This window comes from Dermacentor albipictus, chromosome 1 (assembly GCF_038994185.2).
Source record: "Dermacentor albipictus isolate Rhodes 1998 colony chromosome 1, USDA_Dalb.pri_finalv2, whole genome shotgun sequence".
Lineage (NCBI taxonomy): Eukaryota > Metazoa > Arthropoda > Arachnida > Ixodida > Ixodidae > Dermacentor > Dermacentor albipictus.
Genome location: NC_091821.1, coordinates 132626750 through 132650909, shown reverse-complemented (window position 1 = coordinate 132650909; position 24160 = coordinate 132626750). Strand labels below are relative to the sequence as shown.

Genomic DNA, 24160 nt, shown 5'->3' with positions numbered 1-24160 from the left:
ATACGGAAGGAATAAGAGTTCGTGAATGCCACGGCGAGCCATAGGCGGCACAGAAGTGTTGCTTCCGCTCGTGGCAACAGTGGTGGAAGACGGAGTTGCAAACTTGGATCCAATCTGTGAAGACGTGTGTTCGTGAATTCGCTGGTGTTCCACAGAGTTAGCGTAAGCTCGCGTGCGAGGGAGCAAAGACTTGTGGCTGCATCTGTTCTTGACAGCGGTATGGGTACAATCTGGGCACCAATATGGGCCGACCGGGCAGCGTCATCCGCACTGTCATTTCCCGAAATTCCGCAGTGACCCGGTATCCAGTGGTAGATGATGTTGTGTCCCTTGTCGATTGCGTAATGGTGGAGTAGTCGGATGTCTGCGACTAATTGTAAATTTCCTCCGTGGTTGCAAGGGGATAGTAGACACTGGAGAGTTGCCTTTGAATCACAAAAGATGGACCGTGAATCCGAAGCCACATACAAAAATATACGGGGTGAATATTTTCAACATTTTAAGAAATTGCCTACTCTAGAAACAAACATAATTCAGATGTGATTCAAACATAATTCTAGCCCTTTAGCTGGATTATTCAGAGAGGCGGACGTTACTTGCAAGAGAAATCGAAGCGCATATTCAACTAACGAACAAAAAATCATGAATTTGCTCGCTCATGCATACAAGCACAACAGTAACTGAACACTAATGTATATCGTCCCACTCATTTGGAAGTAATAGGTCGAAGCTGATGTCCTGTAAATTCATTTCAAATGGATGTCTTGCAGTCTTGCCGGGTACAGTTCGGAAATTGGAAAGTATAGCGTAAACTAATTAAGAGGTTCTCTAGAGTTCATTTTTAATTAAGTGAATAGGTGTTTCAGTTTCTCGTGATAGTAATGTGCGCCTTTTCGTATAATCCAACACTAGGACAAGAATTGTGCTGTCTACCACCGGCTATGTTTAAAAATCCGTAAAACTAGACATTCGTAAACATACACTATACTTTCGGCCAACGCCGAATTATGCCTGCTGCGATGCTGTACGCACATGCACGAACACCGGCTGTATTTCGAAGTGTTTTATTGCGCATTTCATCTTGCACTTGTGCCGCCAGATTTATCTTCACGCCAACCAACCTCAAAATTCAGAACGCGAACGGACGCATATAGAAAGGCAACGCAGCGGCTGTCCGCAGCCCCTGAGAGCCAAGCGCCATTTGCAGACTTGGGGACAGGGTGTTTACAATAGAGCACAGCTTCCACCTCGAGGCATCATTTGCTTTTGTGCAATCGCAACATTCAATATAGATTCACATGGGTCGCGAAGAAAGCGATCCAGAACTAATTGTCACCGGCATCAACCAGGAGGGTGGTTGGTGCTTTCATTAAAGCATGACTCCGGAGCAAAGCGACAGTGCCAATAAACAGACATGCTTTAATTAAAAGAATACAATGTTTATTTCGGGCAAACAATATTTGTATCCTAACAAATTTCCTTAAGATTTGTATACTTACATTCTTACATATAAAATGTAGTGTTGGGCTGCTGAGCACGAGGTCGCGGGATCGAATCCCGGCCACGGCTGCCACATATCGATGGGGGCGAAATGCGAAGACACCCGTGTGCTTAGATTTAGGTCACGTTAAAAGAGCCCCAGGAGGTCAAAATTTTCAGAGTCCCCCACTTACGGCGTGCCTCATAATAATGTAGTGGTTTTGGCACGTAAAACCCCATAATTTATTTTTTTACATATAAAATTTATCTATTCTTCAGTGTTTCCTGAAAAAGAACCGTTCACGTTGTATGAGTAGCAATGCTGTGCATTTGTGCATGTGCTGTCCACAAAGGCATCCTCGCAAATTTCGTCTACTACAATATGGCTCCTCGCATGTTTTCGTGTCTTGGTCCGCCCTGTGTTCTCTGAACTCTGGTGGTGCCAGTTTGCCAATTGAGAAGTGCAACATTTGCGCTGGTGTTTGCGAGGTTGGTTTCATTGCCGTCAACGCGTTCAGTTAAAGCTACTGAGTTATGAAGACCGCACAAGTGCCCTATTTAGCTTCTATCGTGCGGCTGTCGTGGCCGACGGGCTGATCGCCCTTCGGGAAAATACACACAGACCCAAACACCGAATGCTTTCGTCGTGACGGAAAGAAGCGGTGCTTTGTTGTAGATAGGATGCGATATAGAATGCGGCACCCGCACGGTCGGTGTTTCGCTGCATCGCTTTCCCTGCTGAACAGCTGATCTCTAGTTCAACTGCTCATCTAAGCGGGTGTGCAGTTACCACTGCCTATAGTGAGGAGCCTAATCGCGCCGAGGTGTGGGACATAATAAGTGCACTGCATTGATCGCAGGCCTATATGGCGCTATTCACTACAGAAAGTGATGTAATTCTTCTTTATATTTTACTCTTCTTTTTCGTTTTCACGACGCCGAATGCCCCATTCTTAACGAGCCATAAATATGCGAACACCACACATCCTTCTTGGAAACTTCGCACTTGTGGGCTTTGACGCTAGCACTTTACCGACCGCGCTGCCCTCGGATCGGGCGACTCTCTCCCCGGACACAGAGTCACTCCTCTCACACACAACGAATCATCAAATTCTTTTACTTTGAGAGAAGGGTTTTCCCCCGCTTCTCTCCAAGCTAAGCAAGTCGCAGGCGGTCACACTAAGACTTCTGCAAACGAACTCCTACCGAAATCCGGCGTCCCTCAATAGCATATATCCCGAGATTTATCCGAATTGTTCTTGCGTGGTCTGTGGTGAGGTAGCTACGTTGCCTCACATGCTCTGGGAGTGCGGGTCACTGGGCCCGAAGTTCACCAAGGAACAGTGGGACGCGTTCCTGCGAAGTCCCGTCTTTGAGGACCAAATCCTGGCCGTCCAGCGCGCCCGCGATCGGGCCGGCTGACTAGATCTGGCCGGCAGACTAGATCGGGTGCGCGTTTAATTGCGTTTTGCTGCACCAAATAAATGTTTAGTCACTCACTGAAGCACACGATTTCTTGTTGGACCCCATGTACTCTCATTTGTTGCAATTGCGTTCCATGCAATGTAAACTACACACACACACACACACACACACACACACACACACACACACACACACACACACACACACACACACACACACACACACACACACACACACACACACACATATATATATATATATATATATATATATATATATATATATATATGCTGCACATAAACACACGAAAATATTAAAACTACGAAAGCCAACATGGAAAAGGAATACAAGATAGTGGAAGGTATAAGAGCATATTTATCGAAATCATCGTCAAAAAAGTACAAATTTTAAAATTCCCTAAAATGAAAGAGCTATTATAGCACAAAACACACACAAAACACGTAATCTGGCTGCACGCCAAGCCTAGCGACCCACATCTGAGTGTGTCGAGCCCACGTGTCTGCATTCAATCTCTACTCATGTGGCCTTCCTCGCCACACCTGAGGCATCCTCGTCGTCCTCCATAGTCAGCAGTGGCACAATCCCGGCTCATGTGCCCTTCTTGGTTGCACTTGACGTATGTTCCGCCGGTGGTGCTTCTCGCTGATCTGCCACGCTCCCAGTGGCCGATGCCCCCGCAGATAGAAGCGAGCTGCTCCTTCTGTGGGGTTGCCTCACCCCAGCGGTCCGCTGCAGCAGCCAAGGCGCCTCTGTTGTTAAGGTACTCGTTCCAGGTAGATCCCATGGTGCCCCAACCTGCGCCTTTATAGTCGCCATTGTCAGAGCATCCATCGGCACAGCACCTGAGCAGGAGACAGCAGAAATTGTGATGGTAACGCAGGCCCATCTGCTGCCTGACTACTTACCACAAGGACGCCGGGAGGTTGCTGCTTCCGGTACTATACTCTGGCTCCGCGTCCACAGCCTAGCCCAAAGAAAGAGGCCGCGAAATTACTCGGGACTTCAGCCGCGATCAAACGTTCTTCACAACAAAGTCTTCTTCTTCCTTCCCTACTTGCGAACACCACTTGCTTCTATGACTGCTCTACTTTCTCCTACAAGGATTACAATGATAGCCTCTAGAGTTGTGTAAATGTGTGGGCTTTTGCTGGCCATTTTCGGTGTTAATGTTTCTGAAGCTGACAGTCAACGCTATTGGGATCGTATGTGGCGTATAAAAGTTGCATTGTGCACCAAATTCTTCACTTTTCTGAGCAACGATGACGAATAAGAACCCTGAGACGAGCGGGAGCTGCAAATCTGTGAAAAATAGAAAGAAAAGCAGTCCGAGCACGAGACAAGCAAAGCACAACGCGAAAATATCTCAGCACAGGGCACGTGCTGCCTTCACGTTGTTGACTAACGCGGAAGAAGGCGGTGCAGATCCTCAAATCAGGCGAAAACAAAGTGTACGAGATGGAGTGAGCGCCGCATATCATCCACGTAATTTATGGCGTGTATCACGAAACAAAGGTGCGCGTTAGTTCAATACCGTTGTGATTATGTTATCAACCAACGCGCTGAATGCGTGAGTTCTCGTGAAGAAATTGTCAGGTTTCGTTGTCTTCGTGATTCACTTCAATGAATCAATGCGAGCAGCAATGTGAGCCCCGACTTGTGGATGCGTCCATCGAATGTGATGTGCAATCTTCATAGAGCGGAAGCCCCGGTAATCGTATAACTATAATCGTATAATCGTATAATGGGTAACTACAATATATGGCTCCTCGCATGTTTTCGTGTTTTAGTCCACCCTGTGTTCTCTGAATTCTGGTGGTGCCAGTTCGCCAATTGAGAAGGGCAATACTTGCGTTGGTGTTTGCCAGGTTGGTTTCATTGGCGTGAACGCGTTCAGTTAAAACTAATGAGTTATGAAGACCGTACAAGTGCCCTATATAGCTTCCATCGTGCGGCTGTGGTGGCCGACGGGCTGATTGCCCTTCTGGAAGATAAACCCAGACCCCAAACACTGAATGCTTTCGTCGTGACGGAAAGAAGCGGTGCTTTGTGGAAGGATGCGATAAGATGCGGCAGCCCGCACGGCCGGTGATTCGCTGCATCGCTTTCCCTGCTAAACAGCTGATCTCTAGTTCAACCGCTCATCTAAGAGGGTGTGCAGTTACCACTGCCTTGTGGAGAGACTAATCACGCCCAGGTGTGGGAGAGATAGAGAGGGAGAAAAGATTTATTTGTAATGAGATTGGGTGACTTCCTCGTAGGGTGGAGCCAATTCAGGGCTCCACCCTACGAGCCCTACGAACCAATGGGTTCAGGGCCCCATTGGCTCGCGCCACTCAGCGTGCCCGCCGGATCAGGCGTCACTGCACTTGCAGGTCTGAGCTGGTCAGCGCAGTCTTCCAGGAGTAATATGAAGGTGCAGGAATAGAGGAGTAACCGGGAGGGCGTGGGCACTCCCAGGTGCAATGATATACTGTGGGCTTTGCTCCACAACAGGGACCGTATGAGGGATATTGGGGAGTGTGTGGAAGAGGTGAAGTTAAAAGAGGCAGGGAAACGAATTAGTTTAAGCTGTCGCCACGCGACGCCATCTTCTCGGTTAAGGGAACTATGTGGGGGAGGTATGTGTCTCCTGGTATCTCTGTAATATTGTAGAGTTTCAGTGTAATTCAGTGGTTCGTCGGTGCGTCGTCTGGGTTGGACAGCTCTTCCAATGGCGCCCGGTTAGCGAGCTCACGGGCTATCGCATTAGCGCGTTCATTACCATGGAGAGAGGCGTGTCCAGGTGTCCAGGCGATACGCACCCTGTGTAACGCTGTGGTGTGGGACATAATAAGTATACTGCATTAATCGCAGGCCTACATGGTGCCACTGACAAAAAAAAAAGTGACGTAATTTTTCTTTACTTCTTACTCTCTTTTTCTTGTTTTGGCGTTGCTCATGACGGCGAATGGCCCACTCTTAACGAGCCATAAATGTCTGAGCAACACACATACGTCTCTGAAATTTCGCATTTGTGCACTTTCACGCTTGACGCTTTGAAACTTTACTAAGCGCACGCGTTCTTGTTAGATCCCATGTACTTTCACTTGTTCCATTGCGTCTCATGCCATGTAAATTACCCATTGAATGTCGCATTGCCGAACTCTGTCGAGTGAGGCTAGATTAGGAGGACTCTTTGAGGAACTATGAGACATTGTTTGGAATATCATCGACCTTACTGAGATTAGAACTGGTGAGGCTTATACATTGCTGAATAACGGACATGTCCTCTGCTATATAGAAGTCTCCCAGATAGGAAGCAATACGTGGTAAGATTCCTAATTCATAAGAGCAACATTGACGAATTTTACAGCATTAATGAGAGGGTAGCTGTAGCCGTAATCAAACTTAATAAGAGGTATAGATTAAAGGTAGCACAAGCCTACGCTCCGACATCCAGTCACGATGATGAAGAAATAGAACAGTTTTATGAAGATGTTGAATTAGCGATGTGAAAAGTGCAAACTCAGCATACTGCAGTAATGGGCGACTTCAATGCAAAAGTGGCGAAAAAGCCGGCTGGTGAACAAGCAAGAAATGTACTTGATTTCATACATTCTCCTGATCGAAGCATTGTGCAGGATGGTATAGTGATAGGTCGGGTAAAGTGCAGTGATCATAGGTTAGTGAGGGCTAGGATTCACCTCAATGTGAACAGAGAAGGAGTAAAATTGGTCAAGAAGAAACACGTCAACCTAGAGGCAGTTAGGGTAAAAGCGGACAAATTCAGGCTGGTACTTGCAAATAAATATGCAGCCTTAAAACAGAGAGACGAAGATGACATAGAGGTAATGAATGAAACCGTAACGAGGCTGACTTCGGAGGCAGCAATTGAAGTGGAAGGCAAGACACCAAGGCAACCAGTGGGCAAGCTCTCCAATGTAACAAAGGACCGGATAAAGAAACGACAAAGAATGAAAGTGTCCAACGCAAGAGATAAGATAGAATTCGCGGAGCTCTCAAAACTGATCAACAAGGCGAGAATAAGTGATATTCGAAATTATAACGATAGATGGACTGAAGAAACCGTAAAGAACAGACGCGGCCTGAAATCAGTGAGAAGCAAACTTGGCATAGTACAAACCAAGATGTATGCACTGAAAGATAAGCAGGATAATATCATCAGCAATCTCGAACCTACATTAAAAGCAGCGGAGGAATTCCATATTGACCTGTACAGTACCTAAGGCAGCCACGATACCTCCATTCGAATTAGTAACGAACAGGTTACAGAGGCTCCTTCTACAACTAGCGATGAGGTCAGAAGGGCCTTGCAAGACATTAAACGAGGAAGAGCGGCAGGAGAGGATGGAATAATAGTCGATTTATTCAAAGATCGAGAAGACATAACGCTTGGAAAACTGGCGGCTCGTTATACGAAGTATCTATTGACTGCAAAGGTCCAAGAAAACTGGAAGAATGCAAACATTATACTAATCTACAAAAAGGGAGATGTTAAAGAATTGAAAAATTTTAGGCTCATTAGCTTACTTTCAGTATTATAAGAAATATTCACCAAGATAATCTTCAATAAAATAAGGGCAACACTTTAGTCAACGAAGGAACAGGCAGGTTTCAGGAAGAGATAGTCTACAATTGATCACGTCCATGTTATCAATCAGGTAATCGTGAAATCTGCAGAGTACAATCAGCCTCTCTATTTAGCTTTCATAGATTACGAAAAGGCATTTGATTCAGTAGAGATACCAAAAGTCAAAGAGGCATTAAGTAATCAAGGAGTACAGACCGCTTACGTACATACAGTAGCTTAGAAGATATCTACAGAGGTTCCACAGCTACCTTAATTCTACAAAAGAAAAGCAGGAAGATACCTATAAAGAAAGGGATCAGACAGGGAGACACAATCTCTCCAAGGCTATTCACTGCCCGCTTGGAAGTATTCAAGCTATTAAACTGGGAAGGCTTAGGAGTAGGGATCGACGGCGAATATCTCAGTAACCTTCGGTTTGCCGATGACACTGTTCTATTCAGCAACAATGCAGACGAATTACAAGAAATAATTGAGGACCTTAATAGAGAGAGTGTGAGAGTGAGTTGAAGATTAATATGCAGAAGAAAAAGATAATCATGAATAGCTGGGCAGAGAACAAGAATTCAGGATCGCCAGTCAACCTCTAGAGTCGGTGTAGGAGTACGTTTACCTAGGCCAATTAATCACAGGAAACCCTGATCATGAGAAGGAAACTCATAGAAGAATAAAAATGGGTTGGATCGCATACGACAGACATTGTCAACTCCTGACTGGAAGTTTACGATTATCATAGAAAAGGAAGGCGTGCAATCGGTGCATTTTACTAGTGGTTTTGCCTAACCTGGAATTACGCACCCGAACTCTGCCATCCGTCATGCCTGATGACCTCAGCCCGACATCTCCACCAGCTAGTTATTCCAGCCATCGTATGTGCCGGTGCCCAGCGTCAGCGAGATGCTGATATCTTCAGCGGCACCGATGAGAAAGACGTTGAAGAGTGGCTGAAATCGTATGAACGCGCCAGCAACTCCAACAAATGGGACGATCCCCTAAAGCTCGGCAACGCGATCTTATCGGGCGTCGCCAAGCTGTGGTTCAAAAACCACGAAGCCGATCTCCGCACGTGGGCTAACTTCAAAACCGGCATCGCAGAAGTTTTCGGCCACCCTGGCGTGCGCAAACATTGCGCTGAACAACGCCTACGAAGCCGATCCCAGCAAACTGATGAAACGTTCACCATCTACGCAGAGGACATCGTCGACCTCTGCCGGCGTGTCAACCCGACGATGGCGGAGGCGGGTTGACACATCGTGAATTATCGTCACATCATGAAGGGCATTTCCGACGATGCCTTTCATATGCTCCTCTCTAAAAACCCAGGCACTGTCTTTCAGGTCATTGAGCTTTGCCAGAGTTTCGACGAGCTCTGCAGACAGCGCTTTTTCGCGCGGCGCCCCCCTGCGTCCGACGAAACCCTCGCGAGCATGAACGCGGCTCCTGAGATGGACTCCCTGCTTGGCCAGATAAAACAGTTCGTCCGTGCTGAGGTCGCTCGTCAGCTTTCGCTGCTGTCCTCAGCCACGCCACCACCTTTGCCTTTCCGTCCAACCTTCGCCAGGTCACCCTGGCGAAGGTTGGCAAGTGTGCGCAGCTCTCCCTTCTGCCCGCGAGACTCCGCCTGTGCCGACTCCCGTTGCTTGTCCAGAGGTGACTGCACCTCTCACCGACGCTTTCGCGCGGCCACCACATCCGACCTTTGCGCCATCCGCATCGGTCGTGCCACTGCGTCCAGCTCCTCACTTCGTTCAGCCGCGGTACAGCAGTGGACAATGGCGCTCTCCTTTCAACCGGCCAATATGTTTTGTGTGTGTTGTACCTGGCCACGTTGCATGATTTTGTCGTCGCCGCGCAACGTCCTACGACCGTAGCTTCGACGCCGCACTATACGTTTCCCCATACCCGTCATCCTCCGCGTCTCAGAACCCCGGCCAGATGTCTTCCTACTCGGACCACCGCCCTCTTGTTGAACGCGCAGTCGTCCTTCTTCGCCGGAACGGGAAAACTAATTGTCGCAGTTCCAGGGGCAAGAACTGCGTCACCCACGAACAGACCAAGGCCTCTTCCTTCTCCGACTAATATTTTTGACGCATATGTGGACGGCGTCGCTGCACTCGCCCTCGTTGACACTGGTGCCGCAGTTTCAGTTATTAGTGCCAACCTTTGCCCTTCGCTCAGAAAAGTCACGACGCCACTGTCCAACGTGTCACTTCGTACTGCCAGCGCAGACCGCATCACGCCTGCAGCTGCGTGTACTTCTCGCGTTGTGATCAACGGCCTCCTCTACATCGTTGAATTTTGGTGCTGTGTTTTTGTTCCCACGATCTTATTTTGGGCTGGGACTTGCTTTCCGCTAATAAGGCCGTCATCGACTGTTCTCGCGCTGAAGTAAAATTTCAAACGCTGTGTAATGCCCCACTCCTTGACGCTCGTGAGCCTGAAGATAAAGCATTTGTTTCCGAAGACGTTACAATTCCACCGCACTCATCTGCCCTTGCCACAGTGTCATGCAACATTGTTGCTTATGCCAGCGCACTTTTTACGCCATCGGCAGTTTTCGCTAGTCGCAAATGTTCCCCGCTGCCTTTCGCTCTTATGGACGTTCATGCCGCGGCGTCAGTAGATTGCTCGTCGCCAACCGATTATCCTGTCCTTTCACTTTGCTTCGTGGGGAGTTCATTGGCCGTGCCCATGTGTGTCGACCCTGCTGCCGTCATTGACATGCCAACTGGTCCCATCGCCACTCATGAGGTCGCCGGAGTGACCTGTCCCCGCACAGGAGCCGACTTCGCCCGATGTTTTACATAGCTCCATCGCCGACACGTTGACTGTTTCTCAACGCGCCCAGCTTCTACGCCTTCTCGACAAGTTCCGTTCGTCTTTCGACTGCCAGCATGTTCCCTTGGGCCGCACATCAACTGTTTGTCATCGCATCGACACGGGTACCAGTGCGCCACTGCGACAAAAACATTATCGCGTATCCGTGACAGAGCGCCGTGTTATCGATGACCAAGTAGCTGACATGCTCAAGCGCGGCGTCATTCAGCCTTCGGACAGCCCCTGGGCATCTCCCGTTGTTCTTGTTAAGAAGAAGGATGGATCGATACGATTCTGTGTCGATTACCGTCGTCTTAACAAAATAACTCGTATAAAGATGTTTACCCTCTTCCGAGAATTAACGACGCCCTTGACTGTTTCCAAGGCGCGGAGTTCTTCTCTTCTATCGACTTACGCAGCGGCTATTGGCAAGTCCCCATAGCACCCGAAGACCAACCTAAAACAGCCTTTGTAACACCAGATGGCCTGTGAATTTCGTGTCATGCCTTTCGGGCTTTGCAACGCCCCCGCAACATTTGAGCGTATGATGGACAATCTTTTGCGTGGTCTCAAGTGGAAAACGTGCCTGTGCTACTTAGATAATGTGGTTATTTTTTCGCCCGATTTTCCCACCCATCTCTGCAGGCTGGAGGAAGTGTTGCAGTGCCTAACTGCCGCTGGCCTTCAGCTCAACCTGAAGAAATGCCACTTTAGCGCAAGTCAGCTCACCATCCTTGGCCATGTAGTATCTAAACACGGTATTCTTCCTGACGCCGCCAAGCTCCGTGCAGTTGCTGATTTTCCCTAACCTTCCTCCGTAAGAGAACTTCGCAGCTTCCTTGGCCTTGTTCTTACTTTCACCGCTTCATTCGGAATTTTGCGTCCATAACCGCTCCCTTGAATCAGCTTCTACGGAGCGACTTGAATGACTACGCCTGGTCGTTCGCTTGTGACGATGCCTTCCAAGAGTTGCGTCGTCCACTGACCTCGCCGCCTATACTGCGTCACTTCGACCCGACAACTCCGACCGAAGTACACACCGACGCCAGCGGTGTTGGACTCGGCGCTGTGCTCGCGCAGCGCAAATCTGGATTCGACTAGTACGTCGTTTATACGCAAGCCGTACCCTCACCAAAGCCGAGAAGAATTATTCCGTTACGGAGAAGGAATGTTTGGCCATAATCTGGGCATTTGGTAAATTTCAACGCTACCTCTATGGCCGCCCCTTCGACGTGATTACAGACCACCATGCACTTTGTTGGCTGTCCACGTTGAAGGACCCCTCAGGTCGATTAGCTCGCTAGGCTTTGCGGTTGCAAGATTTCAACGTGCGCGTTGTCTAGAGGTCTGGCCGCGGCCACACCGAGGCCGACGCGCTTTCCCGTTCGGCCGTGTCAACTGAAAGCGATGCCTGCCTCTCTGTCGTTGACCAAGTACTCTCGTCCCCAGCAGGCTGCGACATGGCTTTGGAGCAACGCAAGGATGCGTGGATTAGTACTCCTATCCGCCTCTTTTCAACCCCGTCGACTGTTCCTTCACCTTCTGCAGCTCTGCGCCGTCAAGCGTCTCACTTCGAAATTCGGGATGGACTTCTTTATCGCCGGAATTACTTCTCTGACGTCCGCAAGTGCTTGCTAGTCATACCTCGACATCTTCGTGGTGAAATATGTTCTGCCTTCCACACTGACCCGCAGTGTGCACATGCGGGTGTCTTCAAGACGTACACCCGGCTTCGCTTCAGATTTTATTGGCGTGGCATGTACACCTTTGTGTGCAAGTACATTCGGTCGTGCCCTCAGTACCATAGCCGCAAGGTTCCTGCTCAGCATGTCTCTGGTCCACTCCAACCAATCCCGTGTCCTGTCATGCCATTCGATCGCATTGGCATTGACCTGTATGGACCCCTTCCGAGCACGGCTTCCGGGAACCGCTAGATAGTCGTCGCCATCGACCATTTGACGCGATACGCAGAAACAGCCGCTCTGCCTGCTGCCACCGCTCGCGATATAGCATCCTTCCTCCTGAAAAACATTATTCTTCGTCACGGTGCACCTCGCGAACCTTTAAGTGAGAGAGAACTTGTCTTCCTCTCCGAAGTCGTAAACGCGCTCTTTGCTGAATGTCGCATCGTTCATTGCTCCACCACCGCCTACCATCCTCAAACGTATGGTCTGACGGAAAGATTTAACCGCACCCTTGGCGACATGCTCTCCAAATACGTCGCCTCTGATCACACTGATTGGGACCTCATTTTGCCATTCACCACGTTCGCCTACAACACTGCACCACTGGCGACCACAAACTTCTCCCCATTCTTCCTATTGTATGACCGCGAACCTTCGACTGCCCTCGACACCATTCTCGCCCGTTCCTTTACACCCGTCGACCAATGGAAACAAAAATCTAGACTTGATGATTATCACCCGCACTGTCACTTTCTTCCGGACTCCCTTGTGTGGCTTTGGGTTCCCGCCGTTCCTGCTGGACTCTCATCCAAGCTTGTCTCCAAATATCAAGGACCCTACCGTCTTGTAGCACAGACATCGCCTGTGAACTGTATTGTCGAGCCTGTCATGCCACCTACGGACCAACGCTGTCATGGTCGTGAAACCGTCCACGTACAACGTCTGAAGCCGTATTACGACCCCATGATTCTATGTTCACCATGAGTCGCCAAGATGGCTCCTTTTCCTGTGGGGGGTGATTGTAGGGAAGAGGAATGCCCGGCGCCGCAGCCACATCGCCAGTCGCCCGGGAGAGAGAGAGAGAGAGAGAAAAAAAAAACTTTATTCAAGAACCCCGGTCCGGGTTCGCCCGCGTTGTTCTAGTTGTCTGCCAAGCCGAGCGTCGTGATGAGCTCGATCATGGCACGTACGTAGTCGGGGGAGGAGTCCGCCAGCCACTCCTCAAGCGTCGTAGGTCTACGGATGGGTGAGAGTTTGGCAAGGCTAGCCTGAATAGCGAGACGGCTCCCCGGACAATCCCACAGAATGTGAGCATTATCCGGGAAGCCGCCACATGCCATGCAAGCAGGTTTACCAGGCAAACCTTGTATGTAGTGTTGGAAGTGTGGGGACAAGAGAGAGTGCGTCTGTGCACGCCTCCATAGTACCGCCTCTCTTCGATTCATGTGTGTATCCGCTTGTGGATACTTCATGGAGTTGTTTAGTAAATCATCAAGTTTTTCGCGCCTTTCCGCCCGCGCGAAGGCATATTGCTCATTCAGACTCAGTGGGTCCGGCCACCACAGAGGAGGGCCCGGGAGATTTCCGCGGGATGTGGCATGTGCCACTTCGTTCCCTCTGATCCCTGTGTGACTCGGAATCCACTGAATCCGCACTCTAATGTTAGGGTGTGCGTTGAGGTGCGTTGTTAATACTGAGGCGCGAACTCGAGATTGCCTGAGCTGCTCTGATTGAGATACGCTGTCTGCTGCTCTCTTGTGCTGTATTCATATTAGAGAATATATTTATCAAGGTCATCATCAAAAAAGATGAAATTTCAAAATTTCCTAAAATAAATGAGCTATTATAGCACAAAATACACACAAAATGCCTAATTTGGCCACACACGAAGCGTTGCAGTCCGCCTCTGGGTGTGTCCCACCCAAGTGTCTGCAGATCAATCTCTACTCATGTGGCCTTCCTCGTCGGCATCCTCGTCGTCCTCCATAGTCAGCAGTGGGACAGTCCCGGCTCATGTGCCCTCCTTGGTTGCACTTCACGTAGGTTCGGCCGGTGGTGATTCTCACTGATCTGCCATGCTCCCAGTGGCCGACGTCCCCGCAGGTGCAAGTGAGCTCCCCCTTCTGTGGGGTGTCCTCACCCCAGCAGTCCCCTCCAGCCGCCAAGGCGCCTCCGTTTTGAAGGTTATTGTTCCAGTTAGATCACATGAGCGCCCCAACCTGCGCCTTTATAGTCGCCATTGTCAGAGCAGCCGTCGGCACAGCACTCGAGCAGGAGACAGCAGAAATTGTGATGGTAACGCAGGTCCATCTGGTGCCTGACTACTTACCACAAGGCCGCTGGGAGGTTGCTGCTTGATTATCACTTTGGCTCCGCGTCCACGGCCTAGCCCAAGGAATGCGGCCGTGAAACTACTCGGGATTTCAGCCGCGATCAAACGCTCTTGACAACAGTCGCGCGCATACAAAAAGGCAACAAAGCGGCTGTCCGCAGCCCCTGCGAGCCAATTAAGCGCCATTTGCAGACTTGGGGACAGCGTGTTTACAATCAAGCACAGCTTCCACCTCTTAGGATAATTTGCTTTCGGCCATCGCAGCATTCAAAATAGATTCACATGGGTCGCGAGGAAAGCGGTCCAGAACCTATTGTCACCGGCATCAACCAGGAGGGTGGTTGGTGCTTACATTAAAACATGACTCGGGCCGCAAAGTGACAATGTCAATAAACAGACATGCTTTAATTAAAAGAATGCAATGTTTATTTCGGTCAAACAAAATTTGTTTCGTAATAAATTCTCTTAGGAGTGGTACTGATGACTTTATTACTTATAAAATGTATCTATTCTTCAGTGTTTACTGAAAATTAAAAGCGTTCACGTTGTACGTGTGAGCACCAATGCTGTGCATGCATGTGGTATCCGCAAAGACCACCCTCGCAAACTTCGTCTACTACAATATATGGCTCCTCGCATGTGTACGCGTGTTTTGGTCCGCCCTGTGTCCCCTGAATTCTAGCGGTGCCAGTTTGCCAATTGAGAAGTGCAATATTTGCGCTTGTGTTTCCGAGGTTGGTTTCATTGCCGTCAACGGCAATGTGCTGTCTACCACCGGCTATGTTTAAAAAATCCGTAAAACTACACATACCTAAACATATAAACTACTTACGGTCTACGCCGAATTCTGCCTGTTGCGATACTGTACACACATGCAAGAACACCGGCTGTATTTCGAAGTGTTTTATTGCGCATTTCATCTTGCACTTGTGCTGCCAGATTTATCTTCCCGCAAGCCAACCACAAAATTCAGAACGCGAACGCACGCATATAGCAAGGCAACGAAGCGGCTGTCCGCTGCCCCTGCGAGCCAAGCGCCATTTGCAGACTTGGGGACAGGGTGTTTAGAATAGAGCACAGCTTCCACCTCGAGGCATCATTTGCTTCTGTGCAATCACAACATTCAAAATAGATTCACATGGGTCGCGAAGAAAGTGGTCCAGAACTAATTGTCACCGGCATCAACCAGGAGGGTGGTTGGTGCTTTCATTAAAGCATGACTCCGGCGCAAAGAGACAGTGTCAATAAACAGACACGCTTTAATTAAAAGAATGCAATGTTGGTTTCAGTCAAACAAAATTTGCATCGTAACAAATTTTCTTAAGAGTGGTGCTTACTTTATTACATATAAAATTTATCTATTCTTCAGTGTTTCCTGAAAAAAAAAAGCGTTCACGTTGTATGAGTAGCAAAGCTGTGCATGCATGTGGTGTCCGCAAAGGCACGCTAGCAAACTTCGTCGACTACAATATATGGCTCCTCGCATGTTTTCGTGTCTTGGTCCGCCATGTGCTTTCTGAATTCTGGTGGTGCCAGTTTGCCATTTGAGAAGTGCAATATTTGCGCTGGTGTTTGCGAGGTTGGTTTCATTGCCGTCAACGCGTCCAGTGAAAACTACTGAGTTGTGAAGACCGCACAAGTGCCCAATTTAGCTTCTATCGTGCGGCTGTGGTGAACGGGCTGATCGTTCTTCGGGAAAATACACCCAGAATCAAACACCGAATTCTTTCGTCGTGACGGAAAGAAGCGGTGCTTTGTGGAAGGATGCAATATAGAATGCGGCACACCGCACGGTCGGTGCTTCCCTGCATCGCTTTCATCGCTAAACAGCTGATCTGTAGTTCCACCGCTTATCTAAGCGGTTGTGCAGTTACTACTGCCCATAGTGGGGAGCCTAGTCGCGTTGAGTTGTGGGACATAATAAATGTACTGCATTGATTGCAGGCCCATATGGCGCTATTCACTACAGAAAGTGATGCAATTTTTCCTTACATGTTACTTTTTTCTTCTTTTTTTTGCGTTTTCACGACGCCGAATGCCCCATTCTTAACGAGCCATAAGTGTGCGAACACCACACATCCTTCTCGGAAACTTCGCATTCGTGGGCTGTGACGCTTGACAAGCGCACGATTTCTTGTTGGACCCCGTGTACTTTCATTTGTTGCAATTGCGTTCTATGCTATGTAAATTACCTATTTTATGTCGCACGGCATGGCGCGAATATATATATATATATATGAATGTATGCTACACATAAACACACGAAAATATTAAAATTACGAAAGCGAACACGGAAAAGGCATACAAGATAGTGGCAGGTATAAGAATATATTTATCAACATCATCGTCAAAAAAGTACAAATTTCAAAATTCCCTAAAATGAATGAGCTATTATAGCACAAAATACACACAAAACACGTAATCTGGCTGCACGCAAAGCCTAGCGACCCACATCTGAGTGTGTCGAGCCCACGTGTCTGCATTCACTCTCTACTCATGTGGCCTTCCTCGCCACACCTGAGGCATCCTCGTTGTCCTCCATAGTCAGCAGTGGCACAATCCCGGCTCATGTGCCCTTCTTGGTTGCACTTGACGTAGGTTCGGCCGGTGGTGCTTCTTGCTGGTCTGCCACGCTCAAAGTGGACGACGCCCCCGCAGGTGAAAGTGAGCTCCCCCTTCTATGGGGTTGCCTCACCCCAGCAGTCCGCTCCAGCCGCCAAGGCGCCTCCGTTGTGAAGGTTCTCGTTCCATGTAGAACCCATGGCGCCCCAACCTACGCCTTTAGAGACGCCATTGTCAGAGCAGCCATCGTCACAGCACCCGAGCAGGAGACAGCAGAAATTGTGATGGTAAAGCAGGCCCATCTGGTGCATGAATACTTACCACAAGGCTGCCGGGAGGTTGCTGCTTCCGTTACTATACTCTGGCTCCGCGTCCACGGCATAGCCCAAAGAAAGCGGCCGTGAAACTACTCGGGACTTCAACCGCGATCGAACGTTGTTGTTGTTGTTGTTGTTGTTGTAGCCTGTGGCACGTGTGGCTCCTACCCACGATGGGGGATTGGCCAAGAAATGGATGGATTATTCCAAAATAATTTATAGCATAAATTTCCTATTATCTATGGGAATAGCATTGAATAGGGTTGAATAACGTTCTTCACAACAGAGTCTTCGTCTTCTTTTTTCTCTACTTGCGAACACCACTTGCTTCTATGACTGTTCTACTTACTCCAACAGGGATTACAATGATACCCTCTAGAGTTGTGTAAATGTGTGGGCTTTTGCTGGTCATTTTCGGTGTTCATGTTTCCGAAGCTGATAGTCAATGCTATTGGGATCGTATGTGGCGTCTAAAAGTTACATTGTGCATCAAATTCTTCACTTTCCTGAGCAACAACGATGAAGAAGAAACCTGACATGAGCGGGAGCTGCAAATCTGTGAAAAATAGAAAGAAAAGCAGACCGTGCACGAGAGAAGCAAAGCACAATGCAAAAATATCTCGGCACGGGGCACGTGATCCCTTCACGCGGTTAACGAACGCGGCAAAAGGCGCTGCAGATCCTCAAATTAGGCGAAAACAAAAACGCAGGAGATGGAATCGACGTCGCATATCATCCACTTAATTCATGGCGTGTATCACGAAACCAAGATTCGCGTTAGTTCAATACCGTCGTGATGATATCAACCAACGCGCTGAATGCGTGAGTTGTCGTGAAGAAATTGTCAGGTTTCGTTGTCTTCGTGATTCACTTCAATGAATCAATGCGAGCAGCAATGTGAGCCCCGAGTTGTGGATGCGTCCATCGAATGTGATGTGCGATCTTCATAGAGCGGAAGCCCCGGTAATCGTATAAATCGTTGAGAGAACATCAGCTCCTCATGAATTTCTACAGATCACTCGAGAATGCTAAAAGGCATTGTCAATGGTTAGAAGGTGCACTTTTGGAAATGCGACGCCACATGCAATAATATACGGGGTGAATATTTTCCAAATTTTAAGAAATTGCCTGCTCTAGAAACAAACATAATTCAGATGCATTCAAACATAATTATAACCCTTCAGCTGGATCATTCAGAGAGGCGGACGTTACTTGCAAGAGAAATCGAAGCACATATTCAATTAACGAACAAAAAATCATGAATTTACTCGCGTATGCATAGAAGCACAACAGTAACTGAACACTCATGTATATCGTCCCAATCTTTGGGAAGTAATAGGTCGAAACTTATGTCCTGTAAATTCATTTCAAATGGATGTCTTGCAGTCTCGCCGGGTACAATTCGGAAATCGGAAAATATAGCGTAAACTAATTAAGAGGTTCTCTAGAGTTCATATAAAATATTTAAATGAGTGTTTCACTTTCTCGTGATGGTAATGTCCACTTTTTCGAACAATCCATCACTAGGACAAGAATTGAGCTGTCTACCACCGGATACGTTTAAAAAATCCGTAAAACTAGACATACCTAAACATATACACTACTTACGGTCTACGCCGAATTCTGCCTGCTGCGATGCTGTACACACATGCACGAACACCGGCTGTATTTCGAAGTATTTTATTGCGCATATCATCTTGCACTTTTGCTGCCAGATTTATCTTCACGCAAACCAACCACAATATTCAGAACGCGAACGCACGCATATAGAAAGGCAACGAAGCGGCTGTCCGCTGCCCCTGCGAGCCAAGCGCCATTTGCAGACTTGGGGACAGGGTGTTTAGAATAGAGCACAGCTTCCACCTCGAGGCATCATTTGCTTCTGTGCAATCGCAACATTCAATATAGATTCACATGGGTCGCGAAGAAAGCGGTCCAGAACTAATTGTCACCGGCATCAACCAGGAGGGTGGTTGGTGCTTTCATTAAAGCATGACTCCGGCGCAAAGAGACAGTGTCAATAAACATACATGCTTTAATTAAAAGAATGCATTGCTTGTTTCGGTCAAACAAAATTGGCATCGTAACACATTTTCTTAAGAGTGGTGCTTATTTATTACATATAAAATGTATCTATTCTGCAGTGTTTCCCGGAAAAAAAAGCGTTCACGTTGTATGAGTAGCAATGCTGTACATGCATGTGGTGTCCGCAAAGGCACGCTAGCCAACTTCGTCGACTACAATATGGCTCCTCGCATGTTTTTGTGTCTTGGTCCGCCCTGTGCTCTCTGAATTCTGGTGGTGCCAGTTTGCCATTTGAGAAGTGCAATATTTTCACTGGTGTTTGCGAGGTTGGTTTCATTGCCGTCAATGCGTTCAGTGAAAACTATTGAGTTGTGAAGACCGCACTAGTGCCCAATTTAGCTTCAATCGTGCGGCTGTGGTGGCCAACGGGCTGATCGTTCTTCGGGAAAATACACCCAGAATCAAACACCTAATGCTTTAGTCGTGACGGAAAGAAGCGGTGCTTTGTGGAAGGATGCAATATAGAATGCGGCACACCGCACGGTCGGTGCTTCCCTGCATCGCTTTCACCGCTAAACAGCTGATCTCTAGTTCAACCGCTTATCTAAGCGGCTGTGCAGTTACCAGTGCCCATAGTGGAGAGCCTAGTCGCGTCGAGGTGTGGGACATATTAAATGTACTGAATTGATCGCAGGCTTATATGGCGCTATTCACTACAGAAAGTGATGTAATTTTTCCTTACATTTTACTTTTTTTTTGCGTTCTCACGACGCCGAATGCCCCATACCATATATATATATATATATATATATATATATATATATATATATATATATATATATATATATATATATATATATATATATATATATATATATATATATATATATATATATATATATATATATATATATATATATATATATGCTGCACATAAACACACGAAAATATTAAAACTACGACAGCGAACATGGAAGACGAATACAAGATAGTGGAAGGTATAAGACTATATTTATCGAAATCACGGTCAAAAAAGTACAAATTTCAAAATTCCCTAAAATAAATGAGCTATTATAGCACAAATTACACACAAAATGCCTAATTTGGCCACACACGAAGCGTAGCGGACCACATCTGGGTGGGTACCGCCCGACTGTCTGCAGACCAATCCCTACTCATGTGGCCTTCCTCGCCACACTTGAGGCATCCTCGTTGTCCTCCATTGTCAGAAGTGGCACAATCCCGGCTCATGTGCCCTCCTTGGTTGCACTTCACGTAGGTTCGGCCGGTGGTTCTTCTCGCTGGTCTGCCACGCTCCCAGTGGCCGACGCCCCCGCAGGTGAAAGTGAGCTCCCCCTTCTGTGGAGTTGCCTCCCCCCAGCGGTCCGCTCCAGCCGCCAAGGCGCCTCCGTGTTGAAGGTTCTCGTTCCAGGTAGATCCTAAGGGCGCCCCAACCTGCGCCTTTATATACGCCATTGTCAGAGCAGCCATATGCACAGCACTGGAGTAGGAGTGAGTGAGTGAGTGAGTGAAACAATACTTTATTTTGTCCACTATAGGCGTAAGTAAACTCCACGCCACCTGGCTAGGCCCACTCGGGGACCATCAGGTGGAACCTGACGGCCCTGTCGCGAGCCCTCTCGACTGCCAGGATTTGAGAGGTCGGATCCTGGGCCATAATTAGCTTCTTCATTTCCTCGTGAGTGAAAGGGGGACCGGCAGAGGCGCAGCCCCACAGGACATGTTCGAAGTCCGCATAATCACCACACAGAGGGCAGTCTGGGCTTGGGAACTGTTCGGGGTAAATTGTGTGCAGCGCCGCGGGGCTCGGGTAAGTGCTTGTTTGTAGAAGTCTGAGAGTGACTGCCTGGGCCCGGCACAGCGAGGAGTGCGGCGAAGGTAGGACTCTTCTTGACAGATAATTGTATTTGCAGATTTCGTTGTACGAGCAGAGAGGCTCGGGTCGCCCTGGAGAGGGCGCGTAGGAGGCAGCAGAAATTGTGAAGGTAACGCAGGCCCATCTGTTGTCTGAGTACATACCACAAGCCCGCCTGGAGGTTGCTGCTTCATTACCACTTTGGCTCCGCGTCCACAGCCTAGCCAAAAGAAAGCGGCCGTGAAACTGCTCGGGACTTCAGCCGCGATCGAACGCTCTTGACAACAGTCTTCTTCTTCTTCTTTCCCTACTTGCGAACGCCATTTGCTTCTATGACTGCTCTGGTTTCTCCTACAAGGATTGCAAAAATAACCTCTAGATCGAGTTGTGGGATTTTATGGGTTTTCGTTGGCTATTTTCGGTGTTAATTTTTCTGAAGCTGATGGTGTACACTATCGGGAGATCGCATGTGGCGTCTAAAAGAAATAAATATACTTCGATTTTTTTATACTTAGCTCGTCCGCTTACCTTTAGAATGCAAAAGGAGTGGTGAGTTACTGCTGAAGGTCATGGGTTCGTGTTGCCGCGCATAATTTACAAGAAAATTCGTCAATTACTCATTCTTCCTCAGTCAAAATTTAGTTACTCTTCGCATCAAATTCTTGACTTTCCTTAGCAACGACGACGAAGAAGAAGCCTGAGACGAGCGGGAGCTGCAATTGCGTGAAAAATAGAAAGAAAAGTAGTCCGTGCACGATGTAGAAGCAAAGCACAATGCGAAAATATCTCAGCACGAGGCACATGCTACCTTCACGCGGTTGATGAATGCGGCCAAAGGTGGTTCACATCCTCAAGTTAGGCGAAAACAAAAATGCAGGAGATGGAATCGACGTCGCATATCATCCACTTAATTCATGACATGATCACGAAACAAAGATGTGCGTTAGTTAAATACTGTCGTGATGATGTTATCAACCAAAGCGCGGAATGCGTCATTTCTCGTGAAGAAATTGCCAGGTTTCGTGTCTCCCTGATTCACTTCGATGAATTGATGCGAGCAACAATTTTAGCCCCAACTTCTGGATGCGTTCATAAAGGGTAATGCGTCATCTAGAGTAGGAGCCCCGATAATCGTATAAAGCGTCGAGAGAACTCCAGCTCCACATGAATTTCGCGAAATCACTCGAGAATTTTAAGAGCCAGCAACTCATGCTGAAGAAACCTGCAGCGTGCATGCAGCAACACGCGCGTGGTGTGCGCAGCGCAATCTGCGACAAAAACATGCGAGACACCCGCGGTTACCAAGCATCATATAGAGTATGTCACTTTAACACCTACTGAGAAATCTGGCGCCGCGCTGTGCCGTCATGGGAATGACGGTATGTGTGTCTGCGAGGCTTGTGTCGGCTGGTGTTGTAAGAGGCTTCGTCTAAAACGTGGAAATGGCTACACAAATAACGGGTTCTTAAAGTGAAATTTTCACAAAATGTTTTCATTCACGCATATTACATCTTCCAGTGAAATTCACTCACCTATGCATAACCAAGCGAAGAAAAGCAAGAACAAACGACAAGTTGTTCCAATGCGAGCACGAATCTTGTCTTCTGTCATCCAAAGTTGGCGGCCCGCTGATACTTTTTACGTTTCATATAATTGTACATGCAATAACAAGTTCTCATAGTTAAACAAAACATGTTTTTTGCGTAATAGTCCAGCAAAACAGCTTTTTAGGTGCTGTTTTTGTAGAAAATGAATCATTGTGACAGATGGAACGGTGCTTGCCAGGCGCGCGTCTTCAAGGTGTCTTGGCTCTCCAAGAACGATACCAATCCGAAATCACAATATATCGGCATTCTCATGCATATCACAGCGAAGCAGCGCCAGATTTCCCTCTAGGTAATATATTAAGAAACTCTATGCCAAGCACCCCTCGAGGAGGCCCTTATATGATCCGCCAAGTGAAAGCACATGCTGTCCAACAAGAAATCGTGCGCTTGTCAAGCGTCAAAGCTTCCAAGCGTCAAGCGTCAAAGCCCACAAATGCGAAGTTTCAGAGTTGGATGTATGTTGGTCACACATTTATGGCTCGTCAAGAATGGGGCATTCGGCGTCATTAGCAACGCGAAAAAAAAAGGTAATGAAAGAAGAAAATTTACGTCACTTTGTGTAGTCAATGGCACGATTAGTGCAGTGTACTTAATATGTCCCAGAACTCGACGGGATTAGGCTCTCCTCTAGGCCCTGGTAACTGCACATTCGCTTAGATGAGTTGTGGAACATCGAGATCAGCTGTTTAGCAAGGAAAGCGATGAAGCGAACACCGACCGTACGGGGTGCCTCGATCCCGCGACTATGTGCTCAGCAGCCTAACACCATAGCCACTAAGCAACCATGTCGGGTAAAGGCGGTTGTAGTATTAATGCTAGTGAAATAAACGACAATTACTCGAAGAAAGATTACACCACCGAGAGACAACAGATACTTGGTGGTGGGGGAGGGCTCAGGTTTGAACAACACTTCGAAATGACACGAAATTTCTTCAAGTGCAAGAAATATATATAGGGTTCAGAAAGCTGGTCGCCTCCACTCCGCCTCCCCCCTCGGAGAAATGAAAACTTTCCGCCTATGGCCCACGGCAAGGATAATTGTTAGCTGTTGCATATGGCATTGCTCTTCGATTTCCGCTGAAAAATTCCTGTCATACCTGTGAAGTCTTTACACCTGCGTGCTGTCTGCGCAGACTTACCACGCACACTATACTGCTTTGTTCGTTTCGCAGCTGAGTGCCTGTGTGCGTGTGCATTGCGTACTCAAGTGAATGCTTTCTTGACATATTATGTGGTGTATAGCAGTGCAATGCCTGCGTCGCATAGACTAAACCCGACCGTGCAGCCAGCGCCCATTTACTTTGGCCGGCGCTGCTCACCTATATCGTGCGGCTTCTCTCTTCTGTAACATTAGAAAAAAAAATCTTAGATTGATAAGACTTTAGCTTCGTAGAATTCCAAGCAGGTCACTAAGATAACTTCAAAT

General features: G+C 47.9%; 2 long non-coding RNA genes across 3 annotated transcripts; both read right to left on the bottom strand.

Annotated features, from left to right (window-relative positions):
• Positions 1–3259: 3259 nt before the first annotated feature.
• LOC135896160 (uncharacterized) lies at positions 3260–3958 on the bottom strand. Of its 2 annotated transcripts, none has more exons than XR_010562607.1 (2): positions 3831–3958; positions 3260–3767 (listed from the first exon to the last, which is right to left on the bottom strand). It is a non-coding gene; the product is annotated as an uncharacterized lncRNA (long non-coding RNA). The 2 variants fall into 2 exon arrangements; XR_010562608.1 differs by having other exon boundaries at positions 3260–3726.
• A 12701-nt stretch (positions 3959–16659) lies between these two features.
• Positions 16660–17391, bottom strand: LOC135896167 (uncharacterized). Its single transcript, XR_010562613.2, has 2 exons — positions 17231–17391; positions 16660–17126 (listed from the first exon to the last, which is right to left on the bottom strand). It is a non-coding gene; the product is annotated as an uncharacterized lncRNA (long non-coding RNA).
• Between the last annotated feature and the right edge of the window lie 6769 nt (positions 17392–24160).